The sequence below is a fragment of the Triturus cristatus genome, chromosome 7 (assembly GCF_964204655.1).
Source record: "Triturus cristatus chromosome 7, aTriCri1.1, whole genome shotgun sequence".
Classification (NCBI taxonomy): Eukaryota; Metazoa; Chordata; class Amphibia; order Caudata; family Salamandridae; genus Triturus; species Triturus cristatus.
This window is the reverse complement of record NC_140590.1, coordinates 742,198,663-742,219,161: the sequence shown is the minus strand read 5'-3', so window position 1 is coordinate 742,219,161 and position 20,499 is coordinate 742,198,663. Positions and strand designations below refer to the sequence as shown.

The 20,499-nt window shown below is 49.0% G+C and overlaps 1 protein-coding gene across 3 annotated transcripts in view; it reads right to left on the bottom strand.

The window, feature by feature from the left end:
- CYTH1 (cytohesin 1) overlaps positions 1-20,499 on the bottom strand; it is a 765,922-nt gene that overhangs the window by 252,519 nt on the left and 492,904 nt on the right. The gene's annotated exons all lie outside the window — the stretch shown is intronic.

The window sequence follows — 20,499 nt, the reverse complement described above, 5'->3', positions numbered from 1 at the left end:
GGCAGCAGAAGATGCATGTGGCACCGGTGGTCTTGGCGCACCATTGCCCACAAGGAAAGGAACCGTAGTTATCCCCTCAGCAACAACTACCCCATCAGTGGCTTGGTGAAAAGATTCGGTTCTGCCATGGTCTGAAGCAGCTGGATCATTCAGGGGGCCAGAAATTGGACCGGAGGACGCAGCGGGGGAGCCCGAGACCCCTGGCACTGTCTTACAGACGGTAAGTCAGTCGACCCCATCCAAACCGTTCAGGCAGTTAAAGCGATTAAAATCGCAAAAAGGTGTTTCAGGCGGTTGGAAGTACGGGCGTTGTAGAAAGCCTTTGTGTTTACGTCTGTGTTCCACCCTTGTCCAGTCATCGTGTGTTGGGACCTGGTGCCTGGGAATCGGGGGGAAGAAAAAAGATACTGGGAGGGTCTGTATGGTGGAATCAAGGGATCGGTTCATTCCTCCACAAATGTGTCGTACCGTTCCCGGATCCTTAAAGGTTACCATAATACAGTCCCCCACTATGGTTTTCCTGGTCTTCCCTAGCCATGGAACCCTTCTCACCATGATGATTTCGTTATTAAAATGGGATGGCAAGGGTCGGTTCCAGTTAAGCCATTTGATTACCTTTTTCTTAAGGGATTGGTAATCCTCATTTTCCCCTGATCTTAAGTGGGGGGCACCAGCTAAGACCACCATTAATCTATTAGCTTCAGGCGGGAGGTCTGGCCTTCGTGGTCTGGGAGTTGGGCAAATGGGCGTGGGTGGGGGGGCGTTAACCTGATCTTGATGTATTCCAGAGGACTCTATTTGAGAGCTATGGGAGGCTAAGTCCACGGGGTGGGTAGGTCTGTTGCTTTGATTATTGTGCCGTGCCTGGAGTTGGATGGCCATAAGGGATTGCAGAGGGGGGGCAGGCGGTGGGTTTCTGGGGGGGGCTTTATTGGCATTAGTTGCAGCTTCTGCTTTGGAAGGATCCCCAGCAAAGGAATGGGTTCCCACTAGCTTTGTCTGCTTACTTACTAGAGTGTTCAAAGTGGTAAGAGAAGTTTCTAGTAGGGTGAGCCTGATCTCGACTTTTTTTAAGCTGTCGGTAATGGGCTGCAAAAGGGAGCGGAGTAAGAATTCAATGCTCCCTTTGGCAGAGAGTGGGAGGTTTAAGTTTGAAGAAATTACCTCTGGTTCTTTAGTGGTGGCCGTTATACTGGGGTTTGGGGGCGTGGGCGGTGGAATGGTAGGCACTATCTCCGTAGGCTTCCCCGATAGAGCGGTGTTAGTGCGTTTCTTGCCAAAGTCAAGATGTGATATTTTGGATTTCCCCCGCCCCCCCACTGTTTTCCGAGCACGTTTACTGGGTGGGGGCCTATGTAACTCCGCCACTACATTTAATTTGGACTTGCTCTTATTAACCAATTGCGTAGGTAGGGTTTGAGTTACCAGGTTAATAGGGGTATGGGAGAACTCGAGAGGGGCTGGCTCTATGTTTTTTCCAAGCGCTATCCCTGGAGTAGAAGGAATTTCCCTTAGTAAGACGGGGAAGTCCTCGAGTGTCGATTTAATCAGACTGCTGGGTGGAGTGCCTTCCTCTTGAGTGGTGGGATAAGGAATGATATCGGTCAAGGGCCTGGTTTTCATAGATTTAATGGAGCGCCTGCGCTCCACCCTACGCTTCTCAAGCGAGCTTTCCTTGTCCGCTTCTCCTTTAGTGGGTTTGAAGTAATTATCCAAAGTCCCAGAGCTGGAGGCGCCATCCCTTGAGGGGGTTTCCCGTGGTGGGGGCGAAGGCATTGCCTTAATTGCAACACAAAGGGGGATCAAGAGAGTGGGCCCAGCCCAGCCTCCTTCGGCCACTGACGGCCAAAGACGGTCCCGCCCTTGTCCCGGGCTTCTCCCGCGCGCTCCCGCGCAGCGGTGTTCGTGCTCTTACTTATGGCCTAGGATATAATTGGGTAATGGGTAAGGGCGTGGCGATGAGGGAGAGCGGCCCAGGTGTTGCGGGCGGAGCTGAGCTGTGACTCTTGGGAAACTGAGTCCAGCCCCTCCTGCTCGCAGCCCTCACAGCCCTTAGCCCTGGTCTGTCCCAACAACGGCAGCTCCCAAGTCCCAGGCGCCCCTTGGCAAAGCGGGACCCGCGGAGCGGGTTCCGCGAGGCGTGAGGTCAGAGGCAAAGGCAATGGCGATCCAAACGCCGTCGAGCAGGTCCACGTACTGCCCAGGTATGTGCGAGTGTTGTCCCACGTAGAGGGAGGAATCCGGCAGCTTTCACTGGTCAGCTGAGGGCGGGGCGATGAGGGAAATACATCTGAAAAATTGTGTTCGAATGAACCTTCACCTTTGTACAAATGATCAGGAATCAAAATGTATTACCGCATACACATGCAAACTGGCACCGCAGGGCTCCGTATGAGTTCACAGTGCTATACAGTCGCAAACTAATTCTCTTTACTGGATTTCAACATAGAAAACATGGTGACATGCACACTGGTAAATTGTGCATAAATGATCATACGAGCAAGCATAAAACCTTCAGGATACTTCTGAATAAATTGTAGTAAAACGTTTGGAAAATGTTCGAACTATTGCCCCATACTTTGATATGCTTCTGTCGGCATCCACATGTTTTATAAATGAACTCTTCCATGTTAGTGTAGTCATTCATAACTTGATCCACTGATTTTGGGATCAGTCTTTTTTGGATCGCTATGACACTGTAATATCTCTCTGTGCCATAATAACATCTATTTTCACCAGTGACATATGGGGCCCTGTGACAAGATATAGTTTGGGGCCCCCTGCAATGAGCAACTGTGAATGTATTACCCATCGGATCATTCAGCCCTCGTAATGCCAAACAATATTGAATTATATGTTGAACCTTCAGAAACGGCAACATACCAAAATAGCTGAAAGCCCTCCTGTCCTCCTTCTCCATTGTATGAAAAGAAAGCTTGAAAACTCATTAATAAAGCCTCTCCTTTTTGAGTTTGGATCTACATTTTTTCTTTTACTTGCAGCAACATTTTATATGGAAGTCAATGTCTAACAAGCTTCGAACTCGCAAAGTTGGAAAAACACACAAAGTGTGATTTGTTAGATGTTTAGGGTCTAAGAGTACAGTAATTAATTAATTATTAAAGGCATGAAAACAGCACTTCAAATTGTAGTTTTATTATCCAAATATTTGTAGTCACATATTCATCCCTCGTCACTACTAGTGCTCTTGCTGCAACAGTGAAAACCAACGTGCTTCTCTGAAGTTTTTCACCATTCTAACAATTTCTCTTCCCCTATCTTGTCCCTCCTCTCCGTTTATATATGCACACTCGTATGGCTAGAACGTTAGCTGTTACGCTGTTGAGTAATGGGACAGGGCAAGATACAAAAGATGGACCGGGGTATTAAGATACCACAATAACAAAAGACAAGAAGAGGGGATAGGAATAGAGATCAATTGCAAAACATATGCGAGGTATGGAGAGAAAAAAGTAATTAAAGAAAGGTGACGTAACCCAAAGTAAAGATAAACTGCATCCTACTTCTTACTCTTGTCGGAAGGTGGCGGCACCCCGAACCTTTGCATGCTTATGTGCAAATTGGACAACTAAGGAAGTGAAATAAAGACTGAGTTATGAGTTGGTTTCTACTCAGAAAATCTTTTTTTTTGTGATTGGGCAACCTTTGGCTAATTTATGGTTTATTGTTCTGGTCTAACTTCCATATATTTACCTTCATCTGGACCCTACCAGAATTTTGTTTTCCTTGGATCACCTGAAAGTGTTTATTATTGAAGTAGGAGGTACTGATGTGGATATTGCAGGTAATGGTTATCATTTGAGTCATATAATTACTTTTCCACTATATATTCCTTCCTTCATAACTTAACCTGTTGGAGGTGGAAACTCAAAGGTATTAGAGACACGGTCTGAGGTCTTGTTGGGTGTTCACAAGGGTGATTAAGTGGTGGTCTGTTTATTCTTTGCTTTAATTGGCGATTTGGGTGGTGGTTTGTTTCTTGGTTTTCTCAGTTTGTCGAGTATACACAATGTCAAATACTTTAAGTACTTCTAGTATTATTTATTTATTTTTGGGATATTATCTTAGAGTACGAGCCCATATCAATGTATTTACCAGTATATTTTAGTGTTACAGAAATGGTTTTGTCCCCTTTCATGACTCTCCTTACTTACTTATTTTGGGTATATCACTGTGCCCTGAAGAAAAGGCCCAGCAACACAGGTTGTGGTTCTGCAACTCCCTCGAGGCCTACACTGTATTGTCGCCAAGTTTGAGGCCAGTATCCCTTGTCGGAACCGCTGGAATAGCACCGCTGTGCACCGAGTCGACTTGCCGTTGTCAAGGCTTGTTGACTCTCTTCTCCAAAGATCTTCGGGCTTCAAAGAAGCTCCAGCCTCCTGCATCTCTTCCTGCCAAGATCTCCGTCCCCACCGCATCCTCTACACTCTGGGCCTGAATCTTTGGTGAGCTGCTCGAGGTCCTCTTGCGACTCTTGTGCCTTTGGCCTGTGGGCCCTCTTGGGAGTCTTCTTTGGCTCCAGTGGGCTCCCCTGGTTGCTCTGGGCCTGCTCTGACTCTCCTGTGCTTGGGGTGTCCCTTGGACCTGACTGGTCCCGGCACTGCATCTTCTTCGTTTTCTATGTCCGTTGCTGCTGCTAAGGCTTGTTAGTGCTCCCGCCGGACACCAACCCCCTGGTTCTCAACTTCCGACATAGGACAGCTTGTGAACGGCTCCTGGTCTTCCACAGTGTCGCCTGGTCCTCACAGCTGCAGCGACAAGCTCACCATCAACGTTTTACTGAATTTTTAGATTGGTTATTAAGGGTCTCGCACAACCGTTTATCCAAACTTCGGAAATGTAGTTTTCACTAGGGTAGGTAGGTGCAACACCACACTACCCCTAGACACCAGGTCTTGAGTTATGGAACCCAGTAGGTCCCAACCCTCTAGATACTGTGGTCTTAAGTTCCAGGAACAAAGGACTCTAGAAAGTTAAAGACGGGTAGTAACACCACCACTAAGGACCTCTTAGAGCTACTTATCCTAGAAGACCTACAGAATCCTGACAGGTCAGAAGAGCAGGACCAAGTGGGTTGGGATGCTCCAGAAGATGGGTTAGGAGGGGTTGCCCCTAGTGACCTTAATTGTGAGCAACCAGGCAGAGTCTGATGACTCCACCCTGGTGAACTCTGATCCCCCAGGGAATAGTACAGAGGGTGTAAATAGAGGTAGGTCCACCTTTGTTCCTTCTTGAAGGGTGCAGAGAATGCAGGGGAGGTCTAGATCCTCCTTTGTCTATTCCATTGTTTCTGCAAGTTTCATAGGGACCTCCTTCTCTAGCAAGAGGGAGGACTTTTTAGAGAGTGAATACCACTGGATCAAACTTGAGTTAGTACAGTGTGGCAACCCTACCGGTGGGGCATCTAGGTATTGTGCAGTGATGTAAACGAGAATACTCTCTGTAACCTCCCAGTGAAGCTTCCATGGTAATGGTCACTTGCAGAACAGGGTTGAGAAAGGTCTGCCTACCAACTAGTTGTTGATGTCCAACCACAGGAATGTGTGTTGCTTTTTGGCCTTCACTAACACTAGATCCTGCTGGTGAGCCTACTCTGGTCACTATTGCCTCACTAGACACTTGCCAAGTGCACATATGCAGTCTGGTGTGCAGTACTACTAAAATACTTATGCCATCATTCTCAACAATCTAATCACCATTCGTACAGTGAGGGGACGTCCTGTCTGAAAAAGAAGAACACCTTTGGGAATGCCATAACCCTCTCTTAATTGAGGTTGGCTTTTCCAAGACAGCATTTAAGGTCGACCCCAAAACGCGCTGATCTGCTGGGGCTGATTTTCTGGCAGAGATGGTGACCTTTAAGATGTGCAACAACTACGCTGCTTTCCGAGTGTGTGCTAGGTTTTTTCCCCTGCTGCTTTCGAACGGCAAGTTGCCTAACTACAGAAAGACATGAATGGTGTTTTTGTGCAGATGTGCTGCCACCACTACTAGACACTTTGTTAACACCCTTAGAACCATAGCGATCCTAGAAAGTAGTGCTTTGAACTATAAGTGCTGTCCACTTACCACAAAGCAAAGATACAGATGGTCGGCTGGATGTATGAGGAAGTGGAAGAAGGCATCCTTGAGAACAAGGGCCTCAATGAAGTCCCCCTTTCAGGGCAATAGGATGACTCCTGCAAAGTAGCCGTGTGGCGTGATCCAACAGGATGTAGTGATTTAAAGGTAGGAGGCCCAGGATTGGCCATAAGGTCCTGTACATTTTGGAAATGACAAACTATAGAGTTAAACCCCCCACCCTGCACTGGTGTGGTGGCATCAGCTCTGTGGCACTTATGGTGAACAGCGCCTGCACTTCTTCCTTGAATAGCCACCTCAAGCTCTGTTTTTTCAGTTGCCCCTGTATCTACCTTTACCAAAGATTTTGCTGGCTGGGTGTCCTGAAAGCTCTGCTGCTGCTGTTAGCCTTGCCTCTACAGTGACGTTGCTTTTAGGCTTTCTCTTACGAATAATTTACAAACATATTTTGGTTGTTTTCATGTCATTCTTTATCTTTATAAGCATGCTATTGACATGTGGGAAATTATCTTTCGTTCACCTACCAGTTCTTGGCCCTTTTTACGTTTGGCCCATTGGAGGTATTTGTTCAACTTCTGCATTTCCTCTCAGATGTGGTGGCATAAGCCGAGAAGTTTGCAGTTGTTCACTGTGTGGTGCCCTTTCACCGACATACGCTTTCCTGTGTCATCTTTTACTCCTTTTCTGGAGGAGGTGCCTGTGCTCATGCTCATTTTCTCTCTGTGTGGACCACCATTAAGAAAGGTTGGACATACCCCTGATAAATACAAGGTACAGAGGATACACAGAGTTTCTTTTATACCGCGGGGGAGACCTTCACCAAGTCCAAAAAGTTCCCTGGGACTGCCCTGACCATGCCTCGAAGCATTGGGAGGTACTGAATAGACCTCTCAGTTTCAAGAGACTGACTCAGTGAGGAAGTCATCCTCCTCCTGCACCACATACATTATAACATTGTTGTGCGGTGCAGCTCTCTGTATTTTCTGGTGGGGAAGCCTAAACAAGGTATGGGTCCAGCTCGGATTCATCTAGAGGGCTACATGGTAGTCTACTCAGGAGTCATCGCGATCACCAGGGGTCAAACACTCATATTAAGTGTCTTCTGTTGGTATGGTTGCAGTTACTGTGGACTGCCTGCATAAGGGACTGCAAGACTGTGTGTATGGAGGTGTGTAGAGGCATTATAGGTACTATAAGTGCCAGCGCTAGTAGCAGTGGACTGGTAGGCCAATCCCGCACCATCTTTGGAACAAGAGGAGGAGGAGTCTCAAAAGAGTAGTTCCGCGAATGTTAGCCTCCTCTTCCTGGGGATTTGAAAGGGTATTTACGGGTGTGCCTCGTCAGGAATTCCCAGAGGAAGGGAGGGTAAACAGCGGTTGTCCATAACATCCAGGAGCTTGAGCGTAATTAGCCCTGCAGGCTCAAGGGTTCGGTTAGTGCCAAACTGGTGTAGATCTAGCTGGTGACATCGACTTTAATTCCAATGACGGTTTATCAGTGCCTCTGGGTTGAGGTGATGGTGACAGCTGGCGTGACTCAGTGCTCTTCTTCGATGGCTTGCTTGGAGTCCAGGGTAGCTCTCAGAGTCAAGAGGTTTCAGTTGCTGAAGCCACACCTAAATGTTGATTCCTCTTGAGGCTTAGCTCAGGGCTTGATGACAGACTCCCTCAGGAGCAGTGCTCGGACTTGGCCTGGCCGTTATTTCGTTGTCAAACCATCAGGGTTGAGTTAACCCTCCTGTGTCTGGGGCGTGGCCAGCTGCTGAACATGGCGGTCGCCTCTTAAGAGGGCTCTGGCCCTGGGCAGCATTATCCTGACAAAAAGTTGGAGTTTTGCCGCAACAGTTGTTCCCTAGTGGTGGGTGCCACTGAAAGGCACCGGCGCCGACATTCGGAGCTGCATCCTGGTCTCAGAGAGGTGCCCGGTGAGACGCTGTACGACCCGTCGCAGTAAGATCGGCAGACTGGCTGGGATACACGGTAGGCCGCGTCGGCGCTGGAGTGCGTCTCGCTGCTACGAGGGCCTACTCCGCCTGGCGGCAAATAGCGGACTGTCCTAACGAGCAGGGGGGAACGGGATGCCTGCTGGAGGTGCGGTAATCAGGAGTGGTGGGGAGACGGGCCTGCAGTGGCGTCACTAGGGTTGGTGTCACCCGGTGCGGGTAACTCATGGTGTCACCCCCTCACGACCTACCGCATGGACCTCCTCCGCTCCGAGTCCGCTAGCCTACAAGCCCTAGATTAGATTATATCTACTTGCAAACAGTCACCAGTATACAACGGATCAATTCTGTGTGTATACAGAGCATGTGGAGAGTTATTTGAAAGTAAGAGCGATGTCTGGATGTAAGTGCAAACCCTCAAATTCCAACAGGCCAGGTTTTAACACAAGTACTTACTTCCAGGCCCGATTATCCACTTTTCGACCATCCCGCTCCTGCGTACCTTATCTCACAGCTGACCTTCGGGCCCCAGCCCCATATCAGCCCCATCCAGCTCTACTTTCATTATTCCCGTAAAAAACATTAGCAAAATCACCTTCAAACTTAAAACATTAAATATAGCAGTAAATATAATTAGCACGCACTTTAAAATATGTTCCACAGTTGCCCTAATCACCTGATTGCTAATTAAATAAAAACAGAAAGGCAATGACCGGGCCGGTTTTATCGCTAGTATGTAATTCCGTCTACAGGGAATGTCACATGAGCCAATGAGGATTACAAGATGTAGAAATCACATGGCATCCATACTGGTGGGCAGTAAATTTAAAGAGGGTTTGGGCTGGGGAAGCACAAACTCAGGATTTAAAGCATACCGTAGTGGTTGGGGCTTGGCTTTACTAATAAAAATGTATATCGGCCCAAACTCTTTTTAGCAACATTAAAATAATGAAAGACTGGGGAATTTCTAACTTTATAGTAACACAAAAAAAGTGAAGTTCTAACTATACCATTCATGTTTGTCTGCAGGTCTTTGATGACAGTTCATAGCCACTGTCCTATGTTAGGATTGTAACTTTTGAACTGCAAGTAACACAAGAATCTCTGTGTCTGCCCCTGGCACCATTTACACTACACGCTTCCTGACCAATCGCACAATAGCAAATCATCCTATTGTAACCATACTACAACTACTACCTATCAGTAGTCAGCCAGCTATTTCTCCTCTGTAATGGCGATAATTCAAAATACATTTGCTGCTGGTTTCCTGTAGACCATGCTTGGAGCAGCACCTGCCCATCACTCAATAGCAGTACAAAAACACAGCTCTCCTGCTTGCAAACCCAAACTAAACCACCTACACATTGTCAGCCATATATTGTACAAAAAAGACTACATGATCTTCCCATTGTAATAATCACTACACAGAATGAATGACCGTCTCAATGGCCGTAAGTCACCATATTACACTAAGCCATGACTAGCCAATCTCAATGCATGGGTGTGCACGTAGCTGGTAACCCCCTCCTTAATGCCAACCCAGGGTTAGTCAACCAGGTTACACCTTCAGGCCATGGAAGTAAACCGTAATGTGCTTCTCTGAAATTGTTATTTAATGATCCACACACTAGGCAGGTCAAGCCAATCAAACTATATATTGCTGTAGATAGCCAACCACACAACACCACACCTCTTGTCTGGGGAACCACAATGCACCTCCTCCCTGTCCATGGCCGTTCCATGATTCTTTATTACGTTGTCCTTAGAAAGTTTACCAGATGGGACCCCTCTGTCTATGTCTAAGTAGTCTCTTTACATCCCTCCGCAAGGCCAAATACACTGTATACTCTTGTACGGTCAACCACGCTACAACTTTAGCCCATGTTTAATCCACCACAGACTCCTCACTTCAAGATGATGATGTCTGGTGAAACAAAATGTAACTGGGGAAAGACACACTTTACCTCCATAAGCGTTGCAGGTGACCTGCATTAGACGCTCATTGCAAATCATCCAGTAAATGGCTAGGCAACCATACTACAACCTCTGCCAGTGCTGATCAAACACACAACACCGCTGCTCATACCAGGTGGAAGGTATTGCACATCTCTTCCTACATTTGCTGATTCACTCTAAGTTCATCCCCAATCTTGGCCAGCCATGAACGCCGCTATACCCTTTGTCAATGACAAACCATTGTGCACACCCCTGCCCATATGTATTGGATGCCCACCGTCCTGGCAATGGCTGTGGAATCACACCACACACCCTTTGCTCACTATTCATAGTGAGTCGCTGTCCCTGCCCATAGCCAGTAAGCCACTCTCCACTCCCTCTCTTTAATCAGAAAATCCCCATTTACCCTCAACCCATCGATGAGCACCACAACACTCCATGAACATGAGCAGGTTATCACTCAACACCCCCTGCGTAAAAGTGGTAAACCACACTGCACCCAATCCTATGGTGGTTGACCACACAAAACACCATGACCAACCACCCAAACTACCCTTCACTAGTCACATCTGTGGAGCACCACAGATCCCTGTCCAAGGCTGTGGAACCTGTATACACCCCTGCGAAGACTCATCAAAGAACACAAACGTTTTGCCAGTTATATCACCCTGCATCATCTTCCCACTTATTAGCCAAGGTTTCCTCTCCTGCCTCTCACTGGCCAGTCGATGACACAACACGTCTCTGTCAAAGACATGACAGCCATCTGGCATCTCTCTGCCCCACACCCGGCCAATATTTCCTCACACATCACTACCCCAATGCTAGCCAAACCAGCCACCTTTCCCTGCTACCATCATAAATGGCAAGATATAATTCTCTAAAAGAGTGACCAGCTTCCCATTCGTGTTGCCCTCACATGGACTCGAAGCCCTCTGACCATTAGCTGTTAAACCCTCCCCCACAAGGCAACTCGGTGGGTTGGATACTGCTGTATGTTCCTGTGTGTAATGCTGAGGTCGCAGGTCCGAGTCCCGCAGGGGAAGCTCAGCCTTGGCAAACAGCATTAGCAGACCGTAAAATATAAGTTCACTTCGTGAAGTCCTTATATATAATGTGAGTAATGTTGTAATGTTCCTCTGTGTGTTCCTTCCATGCCTGAACAGAAGAACACACAAGCTGATATGAAGCTCTTCTGAAAGCGCAGACACTTTGTACCCTGGAAAGGATTATAAAACACCACTGGTCAATACCAAATAAGAAACTTGAAGTGAGGGGTTGGCGTCCCTCCTTCCGACACGTTTCATTAGACAAGTGACACACACAATGGGCCAAGCATTTAATTACCCCAGCTGAAAACCCCATATCTCATTCGATATTTTGGTGCTCCGCAGAAGCCGAGCCCTCGTCAATAATACACAAAGTAGGAAACCTAATCCAGGCGGCTCGAATGTTTAATTCATCATTATGCCAGCTAATTGGGAGGTGATTATATGGTAATTGCTCCTTAGCGGTGTATAATATATTTATCGCTCTACCTTAAGTCGAGGCCCTGGGAATTGTGTGTAGCCGCTTCTCCTGTTTCAGGCGTCCTCACCTCCTAGTCGTCCCTCGTGAGTCACGCGCACTTGGGGCCCAATGCGCATGCGGGGGGCCCACATCGCCGACTGCACTGCACCCCTCTAGTGACGACGTGACGTCAGGCGCGCAGACGCGGTGGAGGAGGAGACAGTGCGCGCTGCGCACAGGCGGCACCTCCTCCTCCTGCTGAATAGAAGGTAAACCGTTTAGGTTAGGTTGCGCGCGTCGCGTCCACGGTCCTTGCGTTTCGGTTTCGGAATCTGGACTGCTGGTTGTTTGTTTGAGTTTCAATAAAATTTTGAAGTGCACCACAGACACACGGACCGGCCCTTTGGTGTCACCCCCCGTGAGGGTGTCACCCGGTGCGGTCCGCACCCCCCGCACGACGCCACTGCGGGCCTGAGACAGTTAGGAGCGAGGTGGTTGACAGTGACTGAACTGTGACGCAGCGGCCTGAGCTCCTTAACCGGGCAGAATGAAGTGACATTACCTGTGGCTGATAATAAGTGCACCGGGAGCAGTAGAGGCGACAGGACCAGCAAACGGAGTGTGGCAGTAGCGTGCAGGAGGGAGTAGAGCCTAAGGCAGTAGGGACACAGGGGGCGACGGCGGGCGGCACCTGTCTTTGAAGACAGGAGTAGTGAGGCCTGCTTTGTGTGATCCTGCCCACCCTTACCACCTGGACCACGCTGTGTAAGGATTGAGCCAGCACAGACATGCAGCCCTATGACGCTGGGGAACAAGTGGGATGCACACCGCGCAGAGCCCTACTGGTGCAGAGGTGTAGGAGCTAGAGATTTGCAGGCGGAGGATCGAGGACAAAGGACGCATATTGGATTTTGGGCAGACAGTGTGTTCCGGCGGGGCAATAGCACTGTGGGACCTTGTGCGATTGTTCGGACATAGAAGGGCTTCACCCCTACGAGACAATGGGCGTGATACCATTGCTCTGGTAGCGGGCGGAGCTCACTGAAACCTCGAGATGGGGCGCTTAAAAGGTAAACAGCAGGATGCAGATACTGGCCAGGACCATGTTCCAGATACTGCAGAATCCAGCTGCATACCGCCCACTAATGCGAATGGGACCGCGGATAAGCTAGACTTAATATTGCAATAAGTGAGAGACTCTAGAAAGGCCATTGAACAGCAAAATGGTGCACTCACGACTGGTCTCAACCAGCTCCGGGCAGATCACGCCAAGCTAGCTGACAAGGTGAAAGACCACAAGATAGCACTAGACGATCTGTCTCCCCAAAAGACTCAAAACACCGCCCATATTTAACAATTGCAGTCCCAAGTTGCCACCCTGATGGACCGAGTGAAGGATGCGGAAGGGAGAGCACGGGGAAACAATATCCGTGTCATAGGTATGCCAGAGAGAAGTGAAGGGAACGATGCTGCCCGCTACATGGAAAGGTGGTTCAAGGAGCACATCACCTCTGAGGGCCTCTCTGACCAATACTGCATAGAACGTGCACACAGGATCCCTACAGGCCGCCAGAAACCAGGGGCCCCACCTAGGCCACTCATAGTCAAACTGCTAAACTATAGGGATTGGAACATTTTGCTGCAGAAATCTAGAGAATTACCCCAGATTGACTTTGAGAATGCCAGGGTATCGCTATATCCAGATCATACGCTCCTGGTGCAGAAGCAACGTTCCTCCTTCTTGTCAGTTAAAAAGAAATTGCGAGTATTGAATTTGAAATATGCCCTCCTTTTCCCGGCAAGATTAAAGGTCATCCATGAACAGAAGACATCTTTTTTTGAGAGCCATGGGGACGTGGAGGAATGGTTGGAAGCGGCTGAACCCGAAAAACTAATGAGTGCTGCCTTCCAGAACTCTGCACATAACGTCCGTAGTGTTCGGACACCCGGACAACGCAGCTCGCGGTGTCTGCGCAAGAGAAACATGCAGTCCCGCCCAGCACTGCAGCAAATGCAAAGAAGCAAGGAGCAGGCGATCCTCACAGTCTCTTCCTTTCGAACTACCACACAGACTGGTGACATGACCTCCTCCGAAGTGGACACACACAGGTCGTACTCTGATGGGAGTGTAGCTCTGTTTCCCACTGTGACTCCGCAGACGGCGGATGGATTGTTTCCCTGAATAGATAGGTTGCGTTGTGGACCCGGATTTGATCAGTACTGTGAACAGTCACTATGCCCTTGGTATTTTAATGTTACAATGGCACCACACTGCTTGAAGATATAGCCTAGGGTGCCGTTAGAACACCACTATCTACAGGACTAGGAGAGTGCGCTGGATGGATAGTTTTTGCCATGTTCCCCAAAATGCGAATGCACTGCAAGGATGTAATTCAGATTTATATTTGTTGTGTTTAGTTGTATGGTCCGGTATAGTTCTTCGACGGGACAGAGTATTGGGTAATTTAGGGGAGGGAAATAGTCCTGTATTGCGTATTCACCTGGGTTGGCAATGCACCATACATGTCATGTTGACCGCTCGGCAGTCAGCCTCGGAACACAATGCAAATACAGAACAAGTATACGATATTAACGTGGAAAACGTTCGAGGCCTGGGCTCCGTTCAGAAGCGCCATAGGATACATGCTCAGTTGCTGAGACGCAAGGCGCAGATAGTGCAGGAGTCTCATATGATTGAAAAAGAAGTGGGGAAGCTTCGCAGTAAGTGGAAAGGTCAGGTCTTCTCCACCACATGCTCGGGGTTTGCACGAGCCGCTACAATCTGGGTCAGACATGGGGTACCCTTTACCGCAATGGAACAACGGGTGGTCCAGCAGGGGCGATATACTCTGGTAGGGGGAACCCTAGATGGCCAACAGGTAGTTCTGGGTTCTATTTATGCGCCTAACTCGGAGCAGGAGAAGTTCCTGAGCACGCTATCCATTGGCCTAGCAGGATGGGGGATGTACCCATGGATTCTTGGAGGGGACTGTAATGCTGTCATGGATGTTGTAATGGCTAGGTCGCATCCTCCCCTCAACGGGGTATGTAAACAGGCGAAGGCACTGTGCGGGTGGGCTGGGGGCTATGTGACGTGTGGAGGATGAGACACCCAATGCATAGGGAGTACTCCTTCTATTCACCGGTTCACATGTTGCACACGAGAATAGATAGAATGTACTGCTCAAACAGGATCGCAATACAGGTGATATCTACTACTTACTTGGCGAAGACCCTATCCGATCACAACGCAATGGAAATAGTGATCAATTGGGGCAGGGTGCCCACCCCAGTGCCCATCTGGAGATTATGGCTGGAGGACTCAGTGTTCCGCGCTGCAATATCTGACACTATCCAACACTATTTTGAGGAAAATAGTAATACGGCGTCTAATAGATTAATCGAATGGGATGCCTATAAAAAGGTTATCCGTAGGAAGGCTATTGGTGCAACGGTGGGAGAACGCGAGGAGGTTCACAAGTCCCTTATAGATATAGAAACGAAACTGAGCTGACTAGAACAGAAAGCTGCAACAGACGCTGACAAGTGGGCCCCCCTACAGAAGGCCCGAATTAGGCATGCAGAATTACTAGAGTCTCTCCATGTCATAGACCATCAAAAATACACGCAGCTGAGACATGCAGAGGCAGACAAGGCTGTTGACCGAATTGCTGCGGGATGACCCCCTAATATCATCATCAATGAGGTCACTACGGTCACAGGGGAGACAGTGATTACCCAGGGAGATATCAATGAGGCATTTAGACGGTATTACGCTGCACTTTATAGCGAACCTGCAGAAGGGGTAGACACACAAATGGATGATTTTCTACCCACCGCGCCATGCCCTCAGCTGTCAGCAGACGCACAGAAGGGACTACTGGGTACCATTACAAAGTCAGAGATTAGAACTGCTATCAAGGGACTCCCCCGTAATAAAACGTCTGGGCTGGATGGCCTGCCGGCTGAATTTTATGCAATATATGCGGATTTACTTGTGCCCCAGTTGGAAATATTATACAACGAGGCGCTGGATAAGGGCTACCTGCCCTTCAGTACAGCGCAGTCGCTTGTGGTATCCATCCCAAAGCCAGGCAGGGACCCCACTGATATGGCTAGCTACTGTCCATTATCATTGCTAAAGACGGAATATAAAATACTTAGTAAAGTGTTAGCTAACAGACTTCTGCCGACGCTATATAAGCTGATACATTTAGACCAGACGGGTTTCCTGGCCGCCCGCAGTAAATCCTTAAATACTAGGAAACTGCCTCACCAGCTTACAGAGGCCCCAAGTAGCTATAGGAGTGCGGGTTGGATCTCATTGTACATGCGCCAGGCGTTCAACACCGTTAAGTGGGATTACATGTATAGGGTCCTGGCGAGATTTGGAATGCCGGAGGAGTATGTTAAATGGGTCCGCTTATTGTATAATGCCCCTACGGCTAGAGCGCGCACGGGTGGGCATATTTCGGCGGAATACTGGATACACAGGGGGACGCGGCAGGGATATCCGCTGTTGCCACTTATATTTATACTGGCACTTGAACCTTTGGCATTAAAGATCCGGGCAGGACTGTCTGATATGGGGATGAAGATGGGAAACACCACGCACTTGCTGTCTGCATATGCAGACGATATTATCCTGTATCTGCATGATCTCCACGCACCCATGGACACTATAGCGGAGGTGTTTGAGCGCTTCGAAAAGATATCAGGTCTCACTATCAACCCCATCAAATCGACTGTATTCTACTTCACAGAGCACGTGTCCTCAATGGACTTTCAGTTTGGCACAATGAGGTTCAAGGTTGCGCCGCACACGTTTAAATATCTGGGCATTCAAGTGTATCGGACACATGCAGACATGTTGGAGGGTAATCTGCATAGAGCCCTTAGTGCCTTCCGATCCAGTGTTGCTTTTTGGACCACTCTACCGATATCGGTAGCGAGTAGGGCTGCCATTGCAAAAATTGGTGGTCCTCCTGCGACTACTCTATTATTTTACAAATTTACCACTTACGATACCGAGCACCACATTTAAACAAATGAATACATTACTAATCGAACTCATATGGGGGTAGGGTAGGCGGAGAATAAGTCTCAAGAGGCTCCAGCGCAGCACGTCCGGAGGGGGCTTGGGAGTACCTGACATCAAAGCGTATTTTTACGCTTGTCAACTGCAGTGGCTGTCCTTCTGGACTGTGGGGCGTAATTTACAGGAGATAGGATTGTCAGAACGGGACATAGGACAAGGGACTTTGCACACCCTCTTACGGCCCAGTAGCAAAATTCCACAAAATCTCCCCCCTTTATTACGCACAGCACTACAATGCTGGAGGGCGGCATTACAGTATACTAGTGCTCCCCTTGCATACGCCGGAAATATACCCCTGCTTGGTATACCTCTGCTAGGTGGACACCTAACGACACGCAGATTCACACCTTGGTTAGATGCGGGGATTAGCACGGTGGCAGACCTGTTTGGCGCTGGGATGTTATTGGACCATGATAATATGGTCAGAGACAGGAGCGCCTGCCCACTTATATTTAATACATGCGGCATTAACGCGATATGTTAGGGTGCATTGGGCCCCGCAAAGGCAAGAACCTGATCAACTGTTTGTGAACTACGGGGTTGTCCGTATGGGCTTTGCTGCATCCAAACGTTCCATTGCTAGGTGGATTGTTTCAAGTATTACATTGGCCTACCAACTGGCTCAGAAACCATTGGGGGCGCGCCCTAAAGCGCATTCTACAAGAGGAAAAGCGGCTACCGCTGCTTTTCTCAATCATGTCCCACTCTCCGAGATCTGCAAGGCAGCCACTTGGAGATCTGTCCACACCTTTACCAGACATTATTGTCTGGATTCGGCCACCAGAGCAGACACTCAAGTAGGACAAGCCTCCTTGAGGAATCTGTTCCATACATAATCATTTTCATGATTTTTCTTACTCCATGTGTGGTACAATTTTTCATTTGCCTGCAGGTGGAAGGTGGGCTTGCTACTCTATTCAGTGCTTATGACTATTGATGAGGATCCCCTGGAAGAGAAGGATAAGTTACTTACCTGTAATCCTAGTTCTCTTCCAGGGGTATCCTCATCAAAGTCATAAGCAACCCACCCGCCTCCCCAGGCAAATGAAAAGAAGTGTATTATTCATTATGGAAAGGATATATCTTTGTGTTTAGGACTACGGTCCCGCAAAGAACAACTGACCTAACTGTCACCCCTGAGGCATGATGGGATATGGAAGCCAGGGCTGCCTTAAAGGCACGGTGCAAGTTTTTACCTATACAGGGCTTTTCAGTCTCTATGGTATTGTATTGCAATGCAGCCTGCAGGCTAGCAATGTGTTGTGGATCTGTGTTTCCCACAGTTTTCTCTTTTTTTGCTTTCTCATGAGTGTTTACCTCATTAAAAAAAAAAAAAAAAAAAAAAAAAAAAAAAGAGATTTAGGTGTTTTATTTTACCTATATGTATTATTGGATGTGTATTTATACATTGCCTAGCCTTCTTTTTTAGGGGCTGCATTTGCTTGGGAAAAAATAATATATGTTTATACATATACAGAGCTGTATATATGTATGTTTTTTTACATATATGATTTTATTATTTCCGGGGTCCCCGCACATGGGCGGGAATATTCAGTGCTTATGACTATTGATGAGGATCCCCTGGAAGAGAACCCACCACACACGACCTGGTAAAAACACTGCATTACATGGGAAGGGGCCAGCACCTCATCAAGTGGCTGTACGTGGGGATACATTCTCAAACACAGGCTGACCTGACGCCACTGCGTACTGCATGGGAGGGAGACATAGGCAGGGCCCTAGAGGACAAAGAATGGGAGAAGGTTGTGGAACATCCCAAAGAAGTATCAAGGAACGCGAAGTTCAAGTTTATACAAACCATGCTCCTGCACAGGGCTTATCTTACCCCACGCAAATTAGACCAGATGTTCCCACAGACACAACACCACTGCCCCAGGTGTCGGACCGAGGGAGCCGATCTAGTGCACACGATATGGTTATGCCCACGTGTTAGAGGGTACTGGGACTCGGTTAGACGCCACACGGCAGAGATCACACAAAGGCAGTTACATGATACCATAGAGGACTGTATCCTGGGCTTACGGAGGAGAGCGGCCAAACACAAAGTGCAATATAGGTTTGTAAACTTGGCACTTCTCTTGGCAGTAAGGGCCATCACTATGCGGTGGAAATCGAAAACGTCGCCCACTATATATGCGTGGCACAGTGAATTGATGCGATGGGGAGGTGCAGAGTGCTGTACTGAGGCGGGAGGAGGCGAGGGGGCAGCGGAAAACTCCAGTAGCGCTGGAATGGGACACCATGTTGGAGGCCTGTAGATCATTGGACATAGCCTTTGATAATGCTGCTGTCAGCACACAATAAGAGGCATAGGGCTGCGATTCATATCTGTGCGTTCCAGGTCACAATGTCGGTGGTATTGTATGATGTAATAGCAGGGCTGGGACCCAGGATATGAAGTTAGAACGCATATGGGACTAGAGGGTGGAGGGGGGGGGGGGGGGGGGGTACACTCACTGTTACGGGATTTTTCTTTAATTGTTTTTGTAAGTTGAAGCTATGGCACTACACAGGAAGTTAAGAATGATGAAGGTAGCTGCAATGGTACTTAATTGGCGACAGCTTGAGGAGATAGCGGGCAAGCTATGTAAGCGCAGACATGTCAATTATACGGTAAAGTATTGCAAGCTTCTTTGGAAGTCAGCGAATCCGGTTTGTTTCGTGAATGTATGTATAATTGTGAACTGGATAAGACGCAAATGATGTGACATAAAGCCGATCTGTAAACAACATAAAACTTAATAAAAGGAGGAGGAGCCTAGCGCGCAACCAAGATGGCCGCGTAGGTGCGAGGCTCCCGAGGACCTCCGCGACCTCCTACGTTTATCCTGTCTTCATCCTGCATCGGTTGAGGGGACTGTGTCGGTGAGCCTGAGCCGAGGTGGTACCCGTTTCCCGTTCTCGAATCGGACCTCGGGTGCCGGAGTGAGCACCGATTGAAGTTTGCGGCCTCCTTCGCTCCTGACCCCGGACTCGCGTTTGGGGGCGACCCGGTGGCAAAGTGAACAACAACGGCGGGCTGGGCCTGGCGAGTCGCGTACCCCGCACTTTCACTTTCGCGCCCCCTTGCCGTCTTTGCAAGTGGGATCGCGGCGCTCTTTGTGTTGGGGTGGCCTCGCTGGGTGACCCAGCCTGCCTGCCTGCTGTGACCCGCTCCGCCGTCCTGGGGTGACCCCCCGGACCCCGTGGCCTTGATTGCTTGCCTTTTACTGCGTGGCTGGTGAGGGGGTGAGACCCGCGACGATAGCCACGAAACAAGATGGCGATCGGTTGAAGGCCAAGTCGACCCGGCGTGGCGCCGCACATCAGGCCAACATCATGGACCGCTACACCCTCCCGAAAGGATCTCCCGGTGGACCGCACAAGTCCTCTGAGTGCCCTCCGGATGCCCCGGATTTGCCCACAGAGTTGACTCTGCAAGACGTCATGGGCGCTATTGCTGAGATGAAGGCCTCGGTGGGCCAGCGGATTGACACCTTAGCCCATAAAATCGACGCGATCCTAGTGGATGTCAACCTGGTGAGGGCTGATCTCTCCAAGACCAACGACCGGGTCGATTCTTTGGCCCACACCGCGTCGGGCCTCACGACTGAGGTGGCGGCCCTCCAAACGGAGGTGCGCCGACTTCGTCAGGCGAGTGTGCTTATGGATCGGCGCCTGGAAGATTCCGAGAGTCGGGCCCGGAGGAATAACATCCGCATCATCGGAGTACCCGAGGGACGGGAGGAAGCGGCGGCAGATCTTTTTGTAGAGGACCTGATCGTTACCCATCTCCAGCCTAGGGGACTGAGTAAATTCTTTGCAGTGGAGAGGGCCCACAGAGTTCCCGGGGGGAAGGCCGAAGGTCGGAGCCCCTCCGCGGCCTCTCATT